The sequence below is a fragment of the Mandrillus leucophaeus genome, unplaced genomic scaffold (genome assembly GCF_000951045.1).
Source record: "Mandrillus leucophaeus isolate KB7577 unplaced genomic scaffold, Mleu.le_1.0 Scaffold1400, whole genome shotgun sequence".
Lineage (NCBI taxonomy): Eukaryota > Metazoa > Chordata > Mammalia > Primates > Cercopithecidae > Mandrillus > Mandrillus leucophaeus.
The window spans coordinates 4,937-11,387 of record NW_012101367.1 but is presented as its reverse complement, the minus strand read 5'-3'; positions in this window follow the sequence as shown (position 1 = coordinate 11,387).

Here is a 6,451-nt window from a genome sequence, read left to right as displayed (position 1 = left end):
CAGTATTGGGGTGGGAGTTACCCGATTTTCCAGGTGTTGTGTGTCTCAGTTCCCCTGGCTAGGAAAAGGGATTCCCTTCCCCCTTGCACTTCCCAGGTGAGGCGATGCCTCGCCCTGCTTCAGCTCTTGTTGGTCGGGCTGCAGCAGTTGACCAGCACCGATTGTCCGGCACTCCCTAGTGAGATGAACCCAGTACCTCAGTTGAAAATGCAAAAATCACCGGTCTTCTGTGTCACTCGCGCTGGGAGTTGGAGACTGGAGCTGTTCCTATTCGGCCATCTTGCTCCACCCCCTCCATATCCCTTAATGCACTCCAGAATATTGCATCATAGATCCCCCAAAAAGGTGTTAGCAAACTTCTCAATGAAAGAATGGTGTAACTTTGTGAGATGAATTCGCACATGATAAAGAAGTTTATCAGAAAGTTTCTTTCTAGACTTTATCTGAGGATAGTTCCTTTGTCACCACAGGCTTCAATGTGATGCAAAATATCCCTTCTCAGATTCCCCAAGAACAGTGCTATGAAACTGCTCCATGAAAAGAATCATGTAACTCCATTAGATGAATTCATGAATCACAAAGCAACATGTCAAAAAGTTTCTTTCTAGTTTTTTTCGGAGGATGTATCCTTTTTCATTGTTTGCCTCAATGTGCTCATGGACAGCCCTCTGCAGATTCCAGGAAAATAGTGTTAGTAAACTGCTTTATGAAAAGAAATGTGTAAATCTGTGAGATAAATTCTCACATCACAAAGAAGTTTATCAGAAAGTTTCTTTCTAGATTTTATCTGAGGATAGTTCCTTTGCCACCACAGACTTCAATGTGATGCAAAATATCCCTTCTCAGATTCCCCAAGAACAGTGCTATGAAACTCCTCCATGAAAAGGATCATGTAACTCTGTGAGATGAATTCACAAACCACAAAGCAACATCTCAGAAAGTTTCTTTCTAGTTTTTCCTGAGGGTATTTCCTTTTTCATTGTTTGCCTCAATGTGCTCGTTAACAGCCCACTGCAGATTCCACGAAAATAGTGTAAACAAACTGCTTCATGAAAAAAAATGTGTAAATCAGTGAAATGAATTCTCACATCATAAAGCAGTTACTCCAAAAGCTTCTTTTTGGTTATAGGCTGAGGATATTTAATTTGTCACCATAGACTTCAATGTGCTCCCAAATATCCTATTGAAGATACCACGAAAATAATGTTATCAAACTGTTCAAGGAAAACAACAGTGTAACTCTGTGAGATGAATTCACAGAAACCTTCTTTCTCAGAAAGCTTCTTTCTAGTTTTTATCTGAGTGTATTTCCTTTGTCACCCTAGGCTTCAATGTGATCAAAAATATCCCTTATCAGATCCCCCAAAAACAGTGCTACCAAACTGATCCATGAAAAGAATCGTGTAACACTGAGAGATGAGTTAACACATCAAAAAGCAGTTTCTCAATATGCTTCTTTCTGATTTTTATATGAAGATTTTTCCTTTGTTGCCATAAGCTTCAATGAACTCTGAAATATTCCATTGCAGAATCTAAGAAAAGAGAGTTTGCAAACTGGTAAATGAAAAGAACAGTGTAATTCTGTGAGATGAATTCACACATCACAAAGTAGTTTGACAGAAAGCTTCTTTCTAGTTTTTATCTGAGGATATTTCCTTATTCACCATAGGCCTCAGTGGGCTCAGAAATATACCTTTGCAGAGTCCATGAAAACAGTGTTTCCAAACTGCTCCATGAAAAGAAAGGTGTAAATCTGTGAGATGAATTCACACATCACAAATGACTTTTTCAGAAAGTGTCTTTCTAGTTTTCATGAGGATATTTCCTTGTCACCACAGGTTTCATTGTGATCAAAAATACCCTTCTCAGATGCACCAAAAACAGTGCTACCAAACTGCTTCATGAAAAGCATCATGTAAATTTTGAGATGAATTAACACATTAGAATGCAGATTCTCAGAGAGCTTCTTTCTAGTTTTTATATGAAGATGTTCACCCATCCTAGGACCAAGTTCCTTTTCAGCAGCCCAAGTGGGACCATAAATTAAATGAGTAAAAGAAGGCTACCCTGGTATTGCCCTATTAACTTTCTATAGTTAACTTTATACATTCTGCTCGATATTTTAAAATCAAAAAAGCTTCTGGTAGATGTCAGTTTATAGACAAATCTTTTTAAATGGATGTCTTATTCAGTCTGAAACCACAGCTGTGTTCCCATAGTTTTGCCTTCCTGTTTCCCATCCTCTAATCCTAAAAAGTTCTTATTCATTTCCTGGACTCTCATGTTCCACCCTCTGTGAAGATCTGCTCCACAGTTTAAGACAATGTGAATTCCTCTTAATGAAACTTCTTTGACACTCAAAGTCAAAGTTTATAGCTTAGTAATTATTCCATGAACATCTCTTACCTCCTTAATAGATCTGGAAGCTCCTTGAGTATGGATATTCTATGTTCATGTTACTTATTTTGTGGAGGCTGAAGCATTCCCATCCCAGTCCTGGGCTAATGGTAGTTATTAAAGGTGGATGGAACAGGTTATTTGAGTCCAATTCATATACTTATATTCAAAATGGACAACCTACCTGAGCCTTCTAGGATGAATCTTTCTCCAAATAAATCATTAATGACATTTTATTTTGTATTTCTCCAGATTAATTAAAAGATTATTGGGAAAATCATTTTTTTTATTTGCATGTGAAATAAAGTACTGCTTTTCAGAATGAATAAAATAAAATAAAATAAAATATCCCTTCTCAGATTCCTAAAAAACAGTGCTAACAAATTGATCTATGAAAAAAAATCATGCAACTCTGTGAGATGGATTAACACATCACAAAGTGGTTTCTCACAAGACTTCTTTCTACATTTTGTCTGAGGATATTTCCTATGTCAGCATAAGCTTCAATGTGCTCCAAAATATTGCAGATTCCAAGAAAATCGTGTTTGCAAACTGCACAATGAAAAGAACAGTGTAACTCTGTGAGATGAATTCACACATCACAAAGAAGTTTCTCAGAAAGATTCTTTCTAGTTTTTATCTGTGGATGCTTCCTTTTTCAAGATGGTCCTCAATGTGCTCCCAAATATCACTTCGTAGATTCAGTGAAAAGAGTGTTAGCAAATTGCTTAATGAAAAGAATACTGTAACTCTGTGAGATGAATTCACATATCACAAAGAACGTTCTCAGAAAAATTCTTTCTAGTTTTTATCTGAGGATATTTCCCTTGTCAAACAACATTTCGATGTGATATAAAATATCCCGTCTCAGATTCTCCAAAAAAACAGTGCTACAAAAATGATCCATGAAAAGTATCGTGTTACTATTTGAGATGAATTCACAAATCACAAAATAGTTTCTCAGAAAGCTTTTTTCTACATTTTGTCTGAGGATATTTCCTTTGCCTCTATTAGCTTCAATGTACTCCAAATTATCCCATTGCAGATAAAAGGAAACAGTCTTAGCAAACTGCTCAATGAAATGAACAGTGTAACTCTGTGAGATGAATTCACATATCACAAAGCAGTTTATCAGAAAGTTTCTTTCTGGTTTTTATCTGAGGACATTTCCTTCACTCCATATTCTTCAATGCACTACCAAATATCCTATTTCAGATTCCACTAAAACAGTGTTATCAAATTGCTCAATGAAAAAAAAAGTGTACATCTCTGAGATGAATTCACACATCACAAAGCAGTTTCGCAGAAAGCTTCTTTCTAGTTTTTATCTGAGGATATTTCCTATTTCACTGTAGCCCACATTGTGCTCCCAAATACTCCTTTGCAGATTGCGTGAAAATAGTTTTAGCAAACTGCTCCATCAAAAGAAAGGTGTAACTCTCTGAGATGAATTCACATGTCACAAAGAACTCCCTGAGAAAGCTTCTTTCTAGTTTTTATCTGAGAATATTTCCTTTGTCACCATAGACTTCAATGCGATCCAAAGTATCCCTTCTCAGTTTCCCCCAAAACAGGGCCACCAAACTGCTCCATGAAAACAACTGTGTAACACTGTGAGATGAATTAACACATCGGAACGTGTTTTCTCAGAAAGTTTATTTCTAGTTTTTATATCAGGGTGTTTCCTTTGTCACCTTAAGCTTTAATGCACTCCCAAATATCCCTTTAACGTTTCCATGAAAAAAAAGTGTTAGCAAACTGCTCCATGGAAAGAAAGGTGTACCTCTGTGAGATGAATTCAGACATCATGAAGAAGTTTCTCAGAAAGTTTCTTTCTAGTTTTTATCTGAGGATATTTCCTTTGCCACGATAAGTTTCAATGCCATGAAAAAAAAAAAAACCCTTCTCAGATACCAAACTGCTCCATGAAAAGAAAACTGTAACTCTGTGAGATGAATTCACAAATCAGAAAGCAGTTACTTAGGAAGCTTCTTTCTAGTTTTTTTCTGAGGATATTTCCTTTGTTACCATAAATTTCAATGGGTTCCAAAATATCAGGTTGAAGATTCCAAGAAAAGTGTTAGCAAACTGCTCAATGAAAAGAACAGTGTAACTCCGTTAGATGAATACGCATATCACAAAGTGGTTTCTCAGACAGCTTCTTTCTAGTTTTTATCTGAGGATATTTCCTTTTTCACCATAGGCCTCAATGCCCTCCAAAATATCCCTTCTCAGAATCCCCCAAAACAGTGCTATCCAACAGCTCCATGAAAAGAATCGTGTAACTCTGTGAGATGAGTTCACAAATCACAAAGCAGTTTCTCAGAAAGCTTCTTTCCAGTTTTTGTCTGAGGATATTTACTTTGTCACCATAAGCTTCAATGCACTCCGAAATATCCCATTGCAGAATCCAAGAAAACAGTGTTAGCAAACTGCTCAATGAAAAGAACAGTGTAACTCTGTGAGATGAATTCACACATCACGAAACACTTTCTCATAAAGCTTCTTTTTGGTTTTTATCTGAGGGTATTTCCTTTCTCACCATAGACTTCAAGACACTCACTATTATCCTATTGCAGATTACACGATAACAGTGTTGTCAAATAGTACAATGAAAAGAACGGTGTAACTCTGTGAGATGAATTCACACTTCATGGATCAGTTTCTCAGATAACTTCTTTCTAGTTTTTATCTAGGGATATTTCCTTTTTCAATATAGGCCTCAATGCACTCCCCAATATCCCATTGCAGATTAAACGAAAAAAGTGTTAGCAAACTTCTCAATGGAAAGAATATTGTAACTCTGTTAGATGAACTTACACATCACAAAGCAGTTTCACAGAAAGGTTCTTTTTGGCTTTTATCTCAGGATATATACTTTTTCAAATAGGCTTCTATGTGCTCCCAAATATCCTGTTGCAGATTCCACGAAAACTGTTATCAAACTGCTCAATGAAAAGAACTTTGTAACTCTATAAGGTGAATTCCCATATCACAAAGCAGTTTCTCAGGCAGTTTCTTTCTATTTTTTTCTAAGGATATTTCCTTTTTCACTATATTCCTTAATGTGCTCTGGAATATCCCATTGCAGATTCCATGAAATCAGTGGTAGGGAACTGCTACATGAACAGAAAGGTGTAACTCGGTGAGATGAATTCACACTTCAGAAAGAACTTTTTCAGAAAACTTCTTTCTAGTTTTTATGTAAGGATATTTCCATTGTCACCTTAGACTTCAATGTGATCCAAAATATCCCTTCTCAGATTCCCCAAATACACTGCTAACAAACTGATCCATGAAAAGCATCAGGTAACTCTGTGAGTTGAATTAACACATCACAAAGCTTTTTCTCAGAAATTTCCTTCTAGTTTTTATATGAGGATATTTCCTTTGTCTCCGTAGGCTTCAATGCCCTCCCATATATCCCATTGTCGATTCCAAGAAAACAGTCTTAGCAAACTGCTCAAGGAGAAGAACAGTGTAACACTGTGAGATGAATTCACACATCAAAAAGCAGTTTCTCAGAAAGCTTCTTTTTGGTTTTTGTCTCAGGATATTTCCTTTGTCACCATAGGCTTCAATGCACTCCCAGAAATCCCTTTTGCAGATTAAATGAAAACAGTTTTAGCAAACTGCTCCAAGAAAAGAATCATGTAACTCTATGAGATGAATTCACACATTGCAAAGCAGTTTCCCAGAAAGCTTCTTTCTAGCTTTTATCTGAGGATATTTTCTTTGTCACCATAAATTTCAATGCAATTCAAAATATCCCTCCTCAGATTCCCCCAAAACAGAGCTACCTATCTGTTCCATGAAAACACTGGTGTAAATCTGTGAGATGAATTCACATATCACATAGGAGTTTCACAGAAAATTTCTTTTTGGTTTTCATCTGAGGATATTTCCTTTGTCACCATCGGCTTCAATGCGCTCCCAAATATCCTATTGCAGATTCCATAAAAACAGTGTTATCAAACTGACCAATGAAAAGAATGGTGCAACTCTGTGACATGAATTCATCCATCACAAAAAAATTTCTCAGACAGCTTCCTTC